Raw genomic sequence first — 18,743 nt, 5'->3', positions numbered from 1 at the left:
GTACACCAGCTACACTACCCTGGTTGACAAAATACAGTTACTATATCATTTAAGTTAAAAAATATATTTTAACACTGCTTTCCCGTACAAAAATAACTTGCCTGTCTTCATACTCACACCATGAATGCCTGTATGTAAAGCCAGGACTTTAACCACTACACTTTCTCAGCTTATGAATTTCAGTTGTATATTTGTATTTTTCTTCTAAGGGATGTTTAAGCTATGGTAAGTGGACAGCCATAACGCGCACACCCGCTTAGCTATGCTTAGACATTCCTTAGCCTAGAAGAAAATATACAATTATTATTATAGTATTATGTTATATAGTGAGTATTGTGGTGTTCTAACAAGTCATTGAGGACTGCAGTCAGGAAATAATGGCATACATTTGGATTTCAGGCTTCTATCCTTCAGAGATTCCTGCTAATACATATCCTGTTTTCTATTAACTTTCTAAGTGTGTGAGGGCAATATTTCAGAAGTGTCCCTATTTTTAGTGCTTTGTCCCCCCATTATTTGTGCCTTTGTCCACATGGACTGCTGTCAGGGAATATTGGCATACATTTGCTTTCAGACTTCTGTCCTTCGGTAATTCATGCTAATGCATGACCTGTTTTCTATCAACCTTCTAAGTTTGTGTGGACAATATGTATGATGTGTCCCTTTTCAGGGCTTTATCCCCCACTATTTGTGCTTTTTCACACATTTTCTGGTTTAGCAGGTTGCGATGTGCTGTATGTCACTTTTACAATGCAGAGGGTGTGTCATAGAACCTGTCACACACCCCCATATGTATGACATATGTATTTCAGTGTCCGTGGACACTGAAATGATCATTTATTTAATTTTGGTGTCCGCAGACTCCAAAATACTGGCATACTATTAGAGAAATTCTCTAATAGTATTCCAGATCCTATTATAAAGTGCCGTATGGCACTTCAGAGTGCAGGGGGCATGTTCAATGTCTGTGCACTACTTGAACATGCCCACTGCACTTGTTCATGGTTCATGTCCGTGTAGGTTAAACAGCAGTGAGCCTTCATGAATATGCAAGGCTCGCTGCTGTGGCTACACAGACATGAACCACTCAGTGTAGGGATAGTACTATTCTTGCATAGAATTTATTGAATCCCAGGCATGGATCCTTTTACTTTGGGTTCTTTAAGAAGCAGATAGCTGTTAACTGTAATTTGAGTACTATTTTTGCTGTTTATTAGATAGAATATTATACTCTGCTGTATATTCCATCATATGTTTATAAATGCTTTTCTAATGCTTTTGCAAGGGGTGTATAAGTTAGTGACTGGTTGGAAGACATTAATTGAGTAGAGAGTGAAGGCTTTGAGTATGGTAGTATAACTGCATATTTAAATCTGAGAGAGATGTTTTATTAGTGGCTGGTTGGTAGACATTAATTGAGTAGAGAGTGACGGCTTTGAGTATGGTAGTATAACTGCATATTTAAATCTGAGAGAGATGTTCTTTTAGTGCTGATAGATTGTAATCTAAAAAAGAAGTCGACTTATTATAGTGCCTTGGATGTAGCATATAGTATTGAGGGATATAGTACTATTTTATTTTTTAAATAATGTCTTCACTGTTATTTTATTGATTCATTTAAATTAGAAGGGGGTATTTTAGTAGCTTGTATGGTGGAGGGCTAGGAGTATCTATTTACTTATTTAGTTAGTTTGTTTACCAGGGTAGAACACACTGATCAGAAAATACCATTTGTAGGCACAGCCTAGGTGAAGAAATTCAACAAAACAAAAAATAAATAAACAAATAAATAAAACAAACAGAACACATTCACAAACAAATTACAGAAGGCAGATAATGCTATAGATAATTGAAACAATATGTTAATATTATTTACAGAGTAGAAAAATAAATGTGAATTAATGTTAGTAGTAAATGAGACAGAAGCACTAGGTGAGAACCAAGAATTCAGAGTAGGAGTGATGCAGCTGAGGAGGGAATTAAGTTATGAGTTCAGTGGAAAAGGACTTGCAGTCACATTTTGAGGCAGGTATCTTTTAAATTGAACTTTGAATGTGGAGAAAGAGAATACTTCTTTTAGGTGATGGGGAGGGATTGCCAGAGTGTGGGTGCAAGAATGGAGAAGGAATGATTGGTACAGTTCAGTTTGGTCTGGGGTATCTGGAGTGAGGGAGTTAATAAGTAGAGGTTGTAGGGGCTAGATTTATTGTGGAGTCTGGGTGCAACAGTTGGGAAGACACCTTGTTGAAGTATTTAAAAAAAAAGGAATTCTAGGAGTATCTTGGCTCTTTAGCAGTCCAGTATTCATATGGCATTAGAGAGGATGATGCAGTGGTGTTCTGGGGGTGGGGTGGGGGGGTTGGGTGGGCTGGAATGATTCAGTGGATTTTGTTTTCAATGCACTATAGATGGATGGATTTTTTTAAAGGCTGTGGCTAGAATGGGAAGCCCATATTCAAACTGAGGTAGGAGAACTCATTTGCATTTTGCAGCTCTAGCTGTTCTGGAGAGAAAGTGAGATATTTTCCAGGACCAGAATAAAAGAGAACTGATCTTTTTCCTAGTGTTCTCAGTGTGGCTTTGGAAGTTAAGTGACTGGTATAGCCATAAACCTGTATGCTTAAAGAACACAATTGTCTCTACTGGGGAAACATTGGGATCTGCAATGTTGAGATTTTAAGAGATTTTTGTACACTTTTGTGTTGTTCCAAATATCATACTTTTTATTTTGGAGGGGTTTAGGAATACCTTATGGAAGATGGAGGAGAGGTCAGATTGGATCTGGGTTTGAATAGTTGAATATGAGGGAATGGATCAAAGAATAACCATGTCATCTATATAAAGAGTGATAGGAAGGTTAGAGAGAGCAGAAGGTAGTTTCATAATGAACAATGAAACAACAGTAGACTGAGTATGAATCCCTGGGGTACTCCTGTAGTCTGGGGTGCTGGAGATGTTAGGAATGAGTCTATTTTGACTCTGAAATACCTATTTGTTAAGAAATGTTAGATCCAGGTGACAGTGTTTGGGCTAACCCTGATTTCTTAGAGAGAGTGAAGGCGCAGGACATGGTTAATAAGATCAAAAGCTTTGTTAAGGTCAATGGAGAGTGCTTCTGAATGGTTTCCTTTATCTGTGATGAGAAGGATCTCATCTGCAAATGACCATAGTGCTGTCATTGCACTCTGGCCAGCTCAGAATCCATGCTGTTTAAGAGTGAGGCGGTGGTGCTGTTGGATGCAAGAAGGCAGTGGGTTGTAGGTTAGTCTTTCAAGCATTTTCCCATGTTTAGGGAGGATGTAGATAGGGCAGAAGTGGGCGGGAATTTCTGGCTGAGCCTGTTTGGGAAGGGGTTCAACAAGAGCAGTTTTTCATATGTCTAGTATAAAATGGGGCAGTTGGGTAAGATGGGGGAGAAATAGAGGTTGTTGTACTAAGTAGGTGGCTGAATTGCTTGAAAATGTCAGAGGTTGAGACATGGCCTTGAGAGGTCTGGATGTGACAAGGTTGGAGGTGGGATCTGTGGAGCTTTAGGCCTGTGTGCAGATTTACTTCCTGCCAGAAATGTTTGGGTTTGTCTAGCACTACTAGCTGGTTTTATGCCTGCATATGGCTTACTTAACTAGGTTACATAGAAAGTAAAGGCAGTAGGATTTTAGTGAGGGGGTTGTCTCCATGAAGAGCATGCATTGTCCCCAAGACTGAGCATAACTTTCAGTTCAGTGGTTAGTCAGGTATTTTTGTTGTATTTGAAAAGATGAGTTATGTTGGTCAGGTATTTTTGTTGTATTTAAAAAGATGAGTTATTAAAGAAAATTCTATTGGTAGATGGTGAAGGTAGAGAGTATATTTTATTCTTAATATTGTTTATGGTTTGGAGGCTTAGTTTCTGTTTGGGAACAGCTTATTGGTACTTGGGGATTTTACTGTTTGCCAGATGTTTCTGCTTTCCCTAAGTATACTCTTTGGAGTCTCCTGAAATAATTGTCTTTTGTTACATTGATATTGATTTTAGTTCTATTTTAGTTTTGTATTATTAAGTGGTTTGTATTCTGGATATTTATAAGAATCATTTGGGTGTTTTTTCTAGTCTATCCGGGATCAGTTATGAGAATTTAGAAATGCTTTTACTTTGGAAATTAGTAAAAAAAATTCTGTTTCTTTGTAACAATGTTTTCTTGAGTATATATGGTTGGACTGTAAAAAGTTTGGTAGTCAGAAATACTGCTGGCTATAGCAGACTGTTTGGGTTTAGCCTTTGGTTTAAATAAAATGTCAATGTAGCAAGAATTAAACACCTATGTCTTTTTTCTCTGTATCTTAATTTTGTCTTGTACTAGTTTGTTACAATGTAGCCTTATACTTCATACTCACACACACTTTCCACCCCCCCTTTTTAGAGCTTCTGGTGTTTATTTCCACTTTCTGATCAAGAATTGCTCACCACAGATAAAGCATTTCTGCTACTTGTACTGGCTGTTTACTTAGCAAATCACTTTGTTTTAAACCATTTAAGCACATATTAAGTATAAAACAATCCCCCGGATTCACAAATCCTCTGTGTAAGACTTAATAAGTCTTACTCAGAGGCTGCAGTTGAACAGTATGATGTCAGTGTGCCATGAATATGCATGAGGGCATGCTGACCCAACCGTAAGTCCTACATGGACCGTGTAAGAAAGCAGGGGGCGTGCCGAGCAGTCCAAATGTCCATGCCCCTGCAAGTGTTTAAAAAAAAAGTAAATAAACAAGAGTGAGTCCGCTCAAATGTCCCTGCACCCAACACCTCACTGCCTGATAATGTAAATCCCCATCACACATCTAAAACGCATAACCATAAAATTTTTTTAAATACCCAAAATAGCTGCCTGTATTTGCACGTGTGGGCATGGGTATGCCCATTGCTTAGCTGCAGTTAGCAATTCTCACATGGAAGAGCATAAGAAAGAATGTTTATGCAAATCACACCAAATAGCAATGGCGTAATGGTAGAGTGTTCGCACAAAGAAGAGGCATTCACGGTTCGAGTTGCACTACTCCCTTTTGTATTTTTTTTAAATCAGTATATGGAATAATACCCGACATATATGTTTAAACATAACTAAAAAGCAGTGAAATGGCCAATGTATCAGTGAATAAAATAAATATTTTAAAGGATCCCAATATAAAATTACCCCCAGTTAAGCAGCGCTTCACCCAGTGCAATGGTGTTGCCCCTAGCTAACTTGCGCTTTACCCAGTGCAATGTAGTTGCCCATAGCTAAATCGTGCTTTACCCAGCGCAAAATAGTTGCCCAAAGCTAAATAGCGCTTTACCCAGTGCAATCAGTTTGCGCAGAGGTGAGCGCCTCGCCAACCAGTGCCCCATCGGGCAACGTGGAGCAACGTAGAGCAAAGTTGCTTACACACAGCCATGCCCCCTAACTTGTCTGGACAGTAGTAAAATAAAATACAATGATAAGGTTTGAACCCAGGACACTGTGCACCATAATCAAAGTACTGAACCACTAAGTCACAACAGCTTAGGAAAAACATCCACTGTTAACATATATATAGTAATAAATGTTTGCTTAACCATTGCTAAGCATGTCTGCAGTCAGCCGAGAATATTCAAAAATGGCCAATCACAGAAAAGTGTGGGAAATGAGGCATATTTAAGCCGCATAGGTGGGAATACTAGCCATAACTGATTGTACCTCCCATCTGCAGTTAGAATGTCCGGTGCTGGAGAGGGAACATGCTTTCAAGCGCAACGCTGGGGGATCGAGGAGTCAAGATATATGGTTTGGCTCCTAGTCCATCGGCATGAGACTCGACTCCTGCAGGGTCAGTTCCAAGAAACGGAGTATAAGGCGGAGGCTTGGAACCGGTTGGCTCATGAACTCACCAGTGCCACAGGCATCCCTTGGACTGGTGAGCAGGTCCGTCACCACCATGCAGACCTGAAGAGGCGGAAGCAGGACCATCTGAACCAGTGGATCCAGGAGGCCAGTCAAATGCGGGATGCCCCACTACTAAGTAGGTAGCCATGGAATGCAGTATGTAAGATAAGCTAATATAGTCTAAATAATGGATAGGTATGTCTCAATATCCCTTTATTTACTCCACAGCTGCAGGTGCTCGCGCTATAAATCAGCAAGCCTATGCAGATAGGCTGCTAAGGCTGTGCCACCAGGAAGGTTAGTAAATATTCTGCATGTATTGTTACATGATATATGTGAGTGAGCATGAAAAAAGTGTTTAAGCCCAATAATACAGCAATAAAATGTCCTGATTAAATCCTCTGCATGTACTGTTATATAACAAATGTCAGTGAGCCAGAAATTGAGTGTACTAACCCACCAATCACGCTAAAATAATTCTAAAATACTATCCCTGCATGTATTGTCATAACATATAAGTGAGCAGGCCTGAAAATGAGTGTTGTAAGCTATCAAGAAAGGTATAATATGTCCTGAATATGTCTTCTGAATGCACTGTAATAACAAGTAAAGGAGAGAGCCTGTAGAAAAGAGTGTTCCGTTTAATTAATAAAGGTATAAAACTTGTAGTGTTTCTGTGTCACTTACTTTGAAATGTTGTTGTACCCTTGCAATAATAAATAGTACTGTTGTATTAGGTGCTGTCAACCCACAGTTGTGCAGTCCCATAGGAAGTAAATGAGAGAAGTGGCAGTAGCTGTGAAGTATAAAACATTCATTCCCTGAATAAATCATCTGCATGGACTGTTACATATCATAAGTCAGATAGGCAGGAATAGAGTGTAGTAACCCATGAATAAAGCAAAAAAAATGTCTGGAGTGCTATCTCTGCATGCACTGTCATAGATAAAATGTGAGTGAGCCTGTAAAACAGTCTTGTAACCTATCAATAAAGGTATAGCATTTCCTGAATAGGTCTACTGTATGCAGTGTAATGTCAATTACAGGAGAGGGCCTGTAGAAAAGAGTTTTAATGTAAATAAGAAAAGTATAATATTTGCAGTGTGTATGTGCCAGTTACTCAGAAATGTTGTTGAACCCTTGCAGTGAAGAAATGTTACTCTGTTGTAGTAAGTGCTGACAGCCCCCAGTAGTGCAGTCCCATATAAAGTGGATGAAGGAAGTGCGAGTAGCTGTGAAGTATGCAACAGTCCTAAACAGTTGTGAAATGGCTGACATGCATAGGTAAATCTGGCAAACGAGTAGCCTGTCAAGGTGTTCCCGAGAAACTTAAGTGTGTTACCTGAAAAGTAGGGCTGTGTAGAAAACAAGTGAACACATCCAGATGTGCACATACATAAACAAGTCAATTTAATACAAGTATGTAGCAGTAACATCTGCATCCTGGACAGTTACCATGTCAGATATAGGCCAGGTATATCATGAAGTAGCAAAACCCATAATGCAATCAAATGCATGTTGCTTAGTGTAAGAATACATGTAGGGGATATACACCTACAGTCAATAGAAATGTAGTGTACAGTTAAAGTACTAATAAGCTGTTAATGGAGGTTTCGTTTTACACCCTACTCCATGTGCATAAACAATGCAATTCCACACCTCAATGGGTATGTGTAATCTCATAGCATTTGTTGGGACATATGTCCTATTGTTATAAAAAATCTGCACCTACTTTGATGCATGTCCCCTGTTAAAACACCGCAATCTTGGTGGCCTGTTGCCACCACCAATCATCCCTGCATGCTGTTAGAATGTCCACTGTTGTTCAATACATGCATGTGTTATGCTTGCTGTTCAAATGTTGTAACCCTGATGTGTTGGGTTAATGGGAATATTACTGCATGCTGTTACAACTAACTTGGAATGCTGTTGTCTATGTTGTAATTAAAAACACCTAATCACAGAATGTATGGGAAGGCCAGTCCCAGCGGACCCACCTGTCCCACCTCAGCTGGCAGTTGTACCTGGCACCAGCAGGTCTGGTGCCCATCCCAGGCCACCCTCCTCCGTAGGTCCTGTGCCACCTTCGGGTGGAAGCATTGCAGGGGGTGGGGCTTGCCCCCCCTGCAAGCGTGGGCAGAGAAGGGCCTCCTGTCACCCTCCGAAGGGTCCGGGTTGTGGTGTGTAGGGAGATCCAGCGTTTAGTTGCTGATCCCCTACGCCAGCTTGAGGCGAGAGTGGCACAACTCATGTGTGAGCCTGCCCCTCCTACGCAGCCCCCAGCACAGCAACCCTTGGGTCTGTGAAGGTCCAGTGGTGACTGCCCATGGGTGGGGATATCAGTCCCACTGTTGCCATCTGTAGGCTCATGGGCTTGCGATTTCCAAACATCCGTCCCCGTCAATTGTGTTTACCCACCCCATGTGTCATACTCCACCCCTGTATGCATCTTGTTTGTCTTGTCTGTTTACCTACCCAACCTACCTCCCCAAATATACCTACTTCCTCTACCTCACTTACCACTCTCCCCTGAAAAAAAAAAGGCAATCTGTACCCGAAAAAAATTACGCCCCATAGATACCTTCCCATTTCGCACACATGTCCATTGGACATGTACACTGATAATTCTAATTGGCAGTACAACAAATTATGTTGTCCTCACCCCTCTCTCAGGGGTGGAAGGTTTCAAATTTCACTCCAAATTTTCAACATATGCACAGCTGTTGCTGGCAAAGAAATGGGCAGCTACGGACCTTCCCTACACCCATCCTGCACATCCCGAGCTTGTTTTCCTACTGTCTATCCCTCTCTGTGCCCCCTTTTTCACCACTTTCCCATCTCCCCATTTTCTTTTCTTTCAAAGAAATGAGTGCGGGGGTTAGCGAGAGTAAGCACTTTTAAGCAGTAGTAAGCGGGATTAAGCGAGTGTGCGCATGTGCGCGCTTAGCTAAGCAGTGCGCAAACCTGTGCAAACCCACTTACTACTGCTTAAAAGTGCCTTAGTCACTCTATGGCAGGGCCCTTGTTCTGCTGAGCAGCAAAATAAAATAACTCTACCAGTCTCAAACCCCAGACCATTGACACAATAGACTGCATGAATTACCACTAAGCCACAGCAGATATACAAATAACTTGTTTCTGAAGTAAATATATCATGCATTACAATGAGGGAATGTAAATGGAAATTAGGAATGGTATAACACAAACCCTTTTCTGTGGGTCTTTACCAGCAGTGGATGTGGAATTGCATGACATGACTGCGAAAGGAGAGCCAGCCATCCTAGCAGGGAATAATGCTACAGTAGCACCTTATAAGCACCACACAGTATCAGACCAGGATAAACACTGGCAACAGGAATACAGTGCAATAACCACATTTGTATGGCAGTTAATTGTGTAAGTGAGAAAAAAGTACATACTCCCATGTATCCTGTGTTAGAATTTGGAGGGGTGCGTACATGTCTACACTGAGATGTGTGTACTGGAAGCAGCAACATGCAGGTATGAGTACAACATGCACATAACTGGTTAAAACCCTAGCATCATATAAGAGACATATACCAACCTTCAGACTGACACAACGGTGTCCAGAGCAAACAAGAATGGGCCCCACCTTTGAAATCTGAAAGGGCTACGCCTACCTAACCTAGCATTTTATAGCAGTGGGCTGCAATCACAGTGAGTAATGCAATCACCAAACAGCAGGCTGCATGCAATTACTGAATGGTGGGCAGCAAATGGTGCAGAGGCTGTCACATGCACAAGTGCAGATACCTAGAAAAGCAGGCTGTACCTGCAGTCCACACATGCAATTATATCATTGCAGGTGTCATGAGACAGAGAGTGAGAGAGAGAGAGACACGCACACAGAGTGAGACAGAGACAGAAGAGAGGCAGAAACAGAGACCGAAGGTGAAATAGAGGGCAAAAACCCGAATCAAACCAGCAAAAAAAAAAAAAAAAAGATACAAAACCGTAGCACACGGAGCAGGTAAATACAAAGGTAAGGTATGTAACTCAAATGTGTGTGTTGGCATGTTGTAGATGTTCCCGAAGAGTACTCTACACACTGCAAATCATCCATGTGTGGCAGCAGTATGTATCTATCTGTATCTGCACATGTGCATAGGGCAAGGGACATACTGCAACTGTTAGTGAAGGGTGGACAGCTATATGTCAGTGAATGTTGATATGTGCATATATCCATGTAGGTTGTAGTGTGTGGCCTAGAAGACAGCATGCAGTGCGCTGGAGTGGCCTTAGGTCAACTGGTGCCCTAGGCAAAAGGGCCCCACGGCACCCCCTACCACACTTCCTGGTGCCCCCATCCTTGTGTCCACATAAATAGTGGAAAAGCACCCCTGCTAGAGCGGCGCCCTAAGTGGCCGCCCAGCAGGCCTATGCCTAAGGCCAGCTATGGTAGTGTTGATATATGTTATGTGGTGGTTAAATGCTGTGGGACAGATTTGTGAGATCTGATGTGTTACAGACAGTGATGCCTGCTAATGCTACAAGGGCTGAGGACACCCACATGCATTCTGCACAACACTGTGCAATGTAATCACATACCTGTACATCCCACAACTGTTGCATAAGTGAGAGCCCCACCATGAAAGGTGGACTGTACATGTGCCTATATGTACATCCATGTGTACAGCAATGGATGTGTACATGTATGTGTATAGATATGCATATATATATATATATATATATATATATATATATATATATATATATATATATATATATATATATACATATAGAGTGAGAGAGAGAGAGACACAGAGACATGGGGTCATATGTACCGCAACAGGTGTGTGGTGAACAAGGCATCGACTGTAGACAAGTGTTGATACTGCAGTGCCATTCCACCTTCCCAAAACAGTGTACCCATTAATTAACACATAGGCTGAGATCTACCTAACAGTGAAGGTGTGATAAGGGAACATGGGACACAGGTGGACAGTAGCCTCCACTGTGATGAAGACAGTGCTACACTACACCTGTAATCTGTCTGTGTGGTATGTGTCATGATAACGGGTGTGTCATCTATGGAAGTATAGGGTAGGGTTCCCCTCTACTCATCACAATGCCCTGTGTGGTATGTACTTCACATGACAACTACACCAGGTGAACAGGCCACAGACAGACCTCCCAAAGGGTAATACTGTCCGCAAACAGATGCCCTATGCAGACTGACTCACAAAACCACAACTACACTGTATTTTTTTTATTTTATTTTTTTATTTATTTATCATTTGTTAACCGGGGAAAGTCCGACTTGGAACGAAGCCAATTTTCAGCGGAGGCCTGGGGAGAAAGGCTCCAGATGCATGTCTTTGTAATGTGGGAGGAAACCGGAGCACCCGGAGGAAACCCACATGAACGCAGGGAGGACATGTAGACTCCACACAGAAGGCAACCCAGCCGAGAATCGAACCGGAGAACCTCTTGCTGTGAGGCGACAACGCTACCGCTGCACCACTGCGCCGTCTGTATGCGCAGTATTGCATACTTGCCACACAGAGGTGACCTCTGCCAGACATACAGAGGTATGTCACACCCATAGCTGGGTGACAACCACCATGGCAACATATCACAACCCCTCGGGGTTACATGCTCTAGGGCCCTAAACCTTGTCAGCTCACTAAACAGCCCATGCTGGAGGGATAGGTTCCCATCTCAGACATATGCCATACACTGGAATAGACCACATAGCAATAGCAAACAAGGCTCCTCCTTAGCAGTTGTTATAAATACCCCTGATGATTGTGTGGGAGATTGTTAATACACCCCAGGGAACACCTCTGTGGTTCAGATTGGCAGAGGCAAGTGAAATCAAAGTACATGTGTGTCAAAGGCTAGGGTAGCATATGGCTAGGCTGCCGTAGGCCCTAGGGCCAATAGCATATTACCTACCTATGACACTATGCACTCACACATGTACTTAATGCAATAGCCGCTATGTGAGGTTGAATGAGTGTAACGCTGAATGTGTGCAAGGTCTGTAAATGTGTGATAGCTTAGTGTGATGTTGTATCTGACATGGTAGTGCCTAACCTAGCTGTGAGGACAGCAACTGATGTGTAATGTACTGTTAGGCAGACATAGTAGTACGGCATATGATGTGACGTAGTTCTCCGTTGATGAATGTGGTGTCTCAGTGTAGGCTAAAGCAATACATGCATGCTTAGTGAGTGGTACTGCAGGTGAATCCATCACCAATATGAACTGTAGTACTACCTGAAGCTGTAGAGCTAAACAGCACAGTATGGTGTGCATTCACGTTGCTTGGAAACACTGTCATGTGTGTTACCTGTAGTCTGCAGAGAGGACAGACTTCAGGCATAAGGGTGTGTAAGTAGTGGTACACAGCACCGTATGGTACACAGGTAATGCTCATCTGTGTTGGCATACAGTGGTGCGTTGTATGTTTGCCCGATGTGTGTGTGATTATGCCTGTACAATGGTTGCAATCATATGTGTGTTACAGGGTTGACGTGTGTATCCAGCAACATCTATAGTCTGTTACAGCAGTATGCCACCTATAGTAACAACTGGACACATCTGTTAGGCAGAGCTATGGCATCAATGACTAGGGTGTTTGATTGGTACTACTGTACCTGTACTTTACATCCATTGCAATGGATGACATCTCTATTCGTGCATTGGTGTGATATCCACCCCTGTCTTGAGGTTGTGCAATGTGTCACAAACAGTGTGTCAGGTACTGTTGTATAGTGGTGTGATATATAGAGTCTGCCAGGCAGTGTTAGTTAGTTGTGGCCTGAGAACCAATAAGTGTTATTGAACGTGTGTAACTACTGACAGACAATAGGATGGTATATATGTCAGTAAAGTGATATCTGTGGGTAAAGGTGTAAAGTGTGCCACAGGACACTCTCACACATATTGTTCATATCTTTTTCTGCCAGATGGCCCACCAATGTAATCCAGCTTACACTGCAGAAGAGGAAGAGGTGATAGTCAACAGCCTTTTGCAGCAGTGCACTATGCTGTTCTCCAGAAGCACCCAGCACCAGCAGGAGCGGACTGCACTGTGGCAGGAACTTGTTAGTCAGGTAAATGACATAGGCATGCATAACCGGACATATGAGCAGGTACGCCATCACTGCAGTGATTTAATTAGACAAGTCCGGCGGCGTGCGTTTGATATCCAAAGACAGCAGCTTGCCACAGGTGGTGGGGTGGCCATACATCCCCCCCTCACCAGAGCGGAGAAGCTGCTCCTAAGCATGGTGGCTTCTGGACAACAGCTACGGCAACCTCTGACATGTGTTGTAATGAAGGCTGGAGCCACCCAGCACATCCACCTGGAGCAAGCAGGTAATATGCCCTATCTGTAGACTACAGTTAACTGTATTGTTAGATTATGTGTACATGAGATGTGTACTGTGTGTTTAGCAGTTCCACTGCCTATTGTTGTGCAATACGGATAGTTTGTATAATATCCCTACACCTGTGACTGTTGACTGTTGTTGTACTGCAGTTTAGCATACCCACTGTAGCAATGCCACAGTTGTGGCCACTGATGAACCCTCTCATATTCTCATAGGTCCCTCTGGTGTGACAGCAGGGCAGCCGATCCATGCTGGTGAGTGTGTTATACCTGCAGTGTTGGTAATGACATATGCATGTCATAGGTGAGGTGTAGGCCATGTACACGTAACACACCTACGAATAATGCATGCCATGCATGTTTGCTGTGAGACGTTGCACAGCTCAGTAATGTCAGTAGCTTCCTCAATGACATGCAATACACAGAGCATGACACACAGTTGTGGCAACCCTGTACTGCACATTGGATAGGCATAGTTGCAACACCTGTACACAACATAAGACATCACATGCAGTACACAAAGTCATGCTACATATGGCATAACCACACACCCGCTGCAAAGTCACACGTCAGTATCCCACATGTCATCCACACACACATGATGTACCTCAGGGGTAAAGGCCTATCATGGGGCTGTGCAACACTCTTCAACACATAACACAGTCATGTTAGGCAATGCTCCATACTGGGCACCTCATAAACCCATGTACAAAGTGGCTGTGTAATAGTGAATGTATCCATGGCACTGCAGTTCAGGTACAGCATACTAGGCAGTGGTCTGTCACACAGTAGTAGCCGTGAGTGACCACAAGATGCATGATGATGATGATGGCACATGGTACTACACCCCATCCAGTTACAGTGACCACAGTACTACACATAGCAGTCTTTGCTGTGCACCTCATTGTTCTGTGTGTGCAAACATATGCACCTATACACACCATGCATAGCATGTTGTGTGTGTGCTTACATATGCTAGTATACACATTTTGCACAACAGCCAACATCTGTACAAAGAGTCACATATATGTCCTGGAATGCTATTGGGTGTATAGGCCACATGACGCACATTGTGTATGTGTGGTGTTTAATGTTGCAGTCATGTAGCATGCCATGTCATGGCTGGCAACAACTTATCTGCAATATGTCCCACATGCACCATAACCACTGTGCAATGTCCATGTCGTGCATTGGGATTCCTTCACGTCTTCATGCACCACTCATCCCATGTCTGTACATTGCATGCATTTTCTACACCTGTGCCCACTATTATGTGATATGGACACAGACACTGTCATCACACATGTCAATCTGTATGTCACACAGATGACACATGCAGCCATGGTATGTATACCATTGAGTGATGGTGCACATGACAGGTGCTGTGTTAGGCATGGCTGAATGTAGCAGGGAACCTGATGTCACCGCCACTAATAGTGGAGATGATGAGACATGTATTGTGGCACAGGAAGGTCTGACAAAGTCTGTCGTTGGTCCACCAATCGACAGTACACAGCGGTCAACCCCATCTATGCACACTCTCATACTGCCAATACATCCCTCGTCACCAATGGCCATAGCTGAGGGACAGCATACAGTTGGTATTGACCAGGAGAGTGTGGTACCTATGGGACGTGCATCCCGTCACAGCAGCCATAGCCAGATTACCGGAATGGTACCACATAGGCGGATGTCCAGGGGTTCTCGGGGGAGCCCCACTGGTCGTATTGCCCCTGGCAGACGTGCCCCCAGAGGTATTACAACCTCCGGTATATTCCGGGTTGTAATGCAGGCACAGGCACATATGGAATGGTACACCCAACAGGGACTAAGGGCAGAGGGCCCATTATACTGCTATCAATGACAGCATCCATGACCTTGCCGGTGCCATCCGGAATTACACCAAGGTCATTGATAGCCATTGGAGGAAGACATTAGATGTCCTCCACAATGTGTTAGCCATGAGCCAGGACCGTGCAGGAAGGATGAGAGGCCGACGCGGATGCATGCCAGCAGCAGCATCAGCTGGCATTCGTTGTGGACGGACCATGGATCACAGCCACTCCCGGGGGCTACTAGACCACATGCACATGGTGCTGGCCAGTCCCAGCAGGGACATGGGTCCAGTCATCATACCTCTGCCTCTGATGATAGCACTCAGGCAGGGTTGGTACCCGATACTGCCTGTAGCACCCCTGCTAGGCACAGGTACGGTGTCCGTGGCCGGAGACAGTGATCTGTACAGCCTAGAAGGTACAGTCTGTGGCTGTCCCACAACCGCCCATATATGGCAGCTATATGGTGGAGTTGTGTACATGCAGACACACACACATTTACCATACAACTAGGGCTCACACATACACACACACATTGCATAAACATTGGCCCATGCAGTACTGTTGTCCCTCACACACACACACACACGCACACACACAGACATGCCGATTGGATGGGTCAGTGTCGGGCTCTGGCAAACCTACAACACACCCTGTGCATATGATGACACCTGTGCCACCTCCTGTCATCTGTCACATTGATGCAGGAATAGGCTAACATGGTTCTGATGCACAGGGTGACATCATACCAGTATAGCAATAGTAGCAAGTTGCCAACAGGAAGGTGTACTGATACCCTTGTTGGTATATCTGAGCAGGCATTATGCATCACAGCTCTGATAGTTATTGTAATATTGTTTACACCAGTGTTAGGTCTGAGTATGTATTGTCCACCCATGTGCCACTTGGCTGAAGTGTACAGTGTTGCCAGCATGTGTTAGTGAGTGGACAGTATGTGTGTGATGTGTGCATTACAAATTAGCAGGTGTACATTGGTGAACATGGTGTGTGCACACTGTCTGCATGTACGTGCATAGTGGACACATGGGATGTGCGACATACCCTGTTCTACACATTGTTAACATCTCATGGTATCTTTCGATGGCCAGTATGCATTCTACTACAGATATGTACTAACATGGGTACACATGTGTGTATGACATGGGTTGGCACTATGCTGTGGGTGATACCGTTGATATCTGTCAATGATCTGCAGTCTGGCAGTATACACCACCTCAACAGCATGACTATAACCAATCATTAGATGATGTCCTGACAAATGACTCACAGTTGTAGGGAACTCAGTAACAGTTGTATCCTTCCAGTACTATACTATAACAGTAAACAGTGGTATTGACCACCACACATTCCTGGGACCACACCTGTGTGGCATAAAGCCCTCTTCGGTACATGCAAACATACTAGGGATATGTCCATCCACATCTGGTAATGCATGCATTGGCCTACACTGCATTCCCCGGATGGGACGCATATCCTACACAAGGGTATCATACAGACAGATACCTGTTGTCCAATACATGTTGCATAGCAGTATGCCGTCTATGGCATGGTCATCCACATTTACTATACATACTATCCCGACAGTACCACATAGGTGGTAGCCCTGAACATGTATGTTGGGTACCAATGTGTACAGACAGACACGTGTTATGTAATCTGTCCCTTGGTATCCACATATCCATAGGTATTGTGGGGTCCCTTGATGTTTCACATAACTTATTGGGGCCTGCATGCATATCCACAGGGCTGGTGCACACCTATCATGACTGTCCATTATTGCCAGTCATTGTTGTGTATGAACATGTCTGACATATACCCCAGCAATTACTCTCACTCACAGTACGTATCATGGATGTGTGTGGCAGGGATGTCCTTGGCCACGGGTCACTACATTGGCCGGTCTTGACGCAGACATACATATGTGGCCAATGATCTGTGAAGCAGTGGCACAATCTGTCGAAGGTTACAAATGCAGTCATGTAGTATGCAGGCTTCACACCTATGTACTGATTGAGGTCACATGTACACAAATCTATTTGACACGCAGATACCCGATGTGTGCAATGCACATACTGTTTGAAACATATGTCATACCATAGTAAAAGCAAAACCCACATTGCACTGAACACCTGTGGCACACACACACACACACACACACACACACACACACACACACACACACACACACACACACACACACACACACACACACTCAATGTTTGCAGGACTCAAACCCCTACCTAACTATGTTATGACACTTGTGCCATATGCATTACCATGACATGCTATTTGCTTTACTGAGAGCATTCTTTTCCAAAGCTCTATTTGTAGGATGCTGACATCATCACACTTGGCAAACAGGGATTCACCACTCCTAATGTATTTCCACAGTCTCCAAAAAGGCCACTTCTCTCAAAGCCAGTCTCACACAAATTCACACTCAGCATTCACAGGATTCTAAACCCTACCTAACTATGTTATGCTACTGGAGAGATACACATTAACATGGCATGCTATATGCATTACTGGGTAGTTTCTGTTCTCTTTGAATATTTGTAAGATGCTGACATCGTCAGATGTTCCAAAGAGGGATGCACCTCTTTTAAAATGTGTTTCCACAGTCTCCAAAAAGGAAACTCCTTTCTAAGGAAATCACACACATACACCCCCCCACACACACACTTGGCATTTGCAGGACTCAAACCCCTACCTGCTTATGTTATGACACTAGTGAGATACGCATTAACACGCCACGCTATTTGCTTTACTGGAAGCATTCATTTCCAAAGCTCTATTTGTAGGTTGCTGACATCATCACACTTGGCAAAGAGGGATTCCCCACTCCTAATATATTTCCACAGTCTCCAAAAAGGCCATTCCTCTCAAAGGCAGTCTCACACACAGCATTTGCAGGATTCAAACCCCTACCTAACTATTTTATGTTACTGGAGAGATATGCATTAACACGGCATGCTATATGCATGACTAGACAGCTTTTGTTCTCCTTGAATATTTGTAGGATGCTGACATCATCAGACTTTCCAAAGAGGGATATACCTCTTTTAAAATGTGTTTCCACAGTCTCCAAAAAGGCCATGCCTCTCAAAGCCAATCTCACACACACAGTCAGCAATTGTAGGATTCAAACCTCCACCTAATTATGTTATGATACAAGTGAGATACACATTAACACAACACGCTATATGCGTTACTGTGTGGTTTTGATTCGCATGCTATATTTGTAGGTTGCTGACATCAGACTGGACATGGTTATGTGTGTGCATGTAGTGTTATGCAATCCCACAAATGAATCTTCTGGGTCAGCAGGTGTGAACATCTTGAACAGGAATACACAATTCCTACCTGGTGTGATCTATCTGTGGACATATTACCATTCCTTCATATGACAATACATATTCATGCACGGATTGTAGGTTTTGTGGATACCACATGTGTCTGTGATGTTGGTAAAGGGCTATTCAAGGTCCATGTGGGACCTGTGTTGCTCCTGTCAGTGATGTTTGTCCTGGGTGTCTGCCTTGCAAGATATCTAGCAGGTTTGGGGAACATGATGTGCTCATTAACATACCACAGACGTTTGTGTTGTGTGTTTGTCGGTTTACAATATCTCTGTTCCTGACTGCA

The sequence above is a fragment of the Protopterus annectens genome, chromosome 1.part1 (assembly GCF_019279795.1).
Source record: "Protopterus annectens isolate FY-2018-M chromosome 1.part1, PAN1.0, whole genome shotgun sequence".
Lineage (NCBI taxonomy): Eukaryota > Metazoa > Chordata > Ceratodontiformes > Protopteridae > Protopterus > Protopterus annectens.
Note: the sequence above shows the minus strand (reverse complement) of the source record.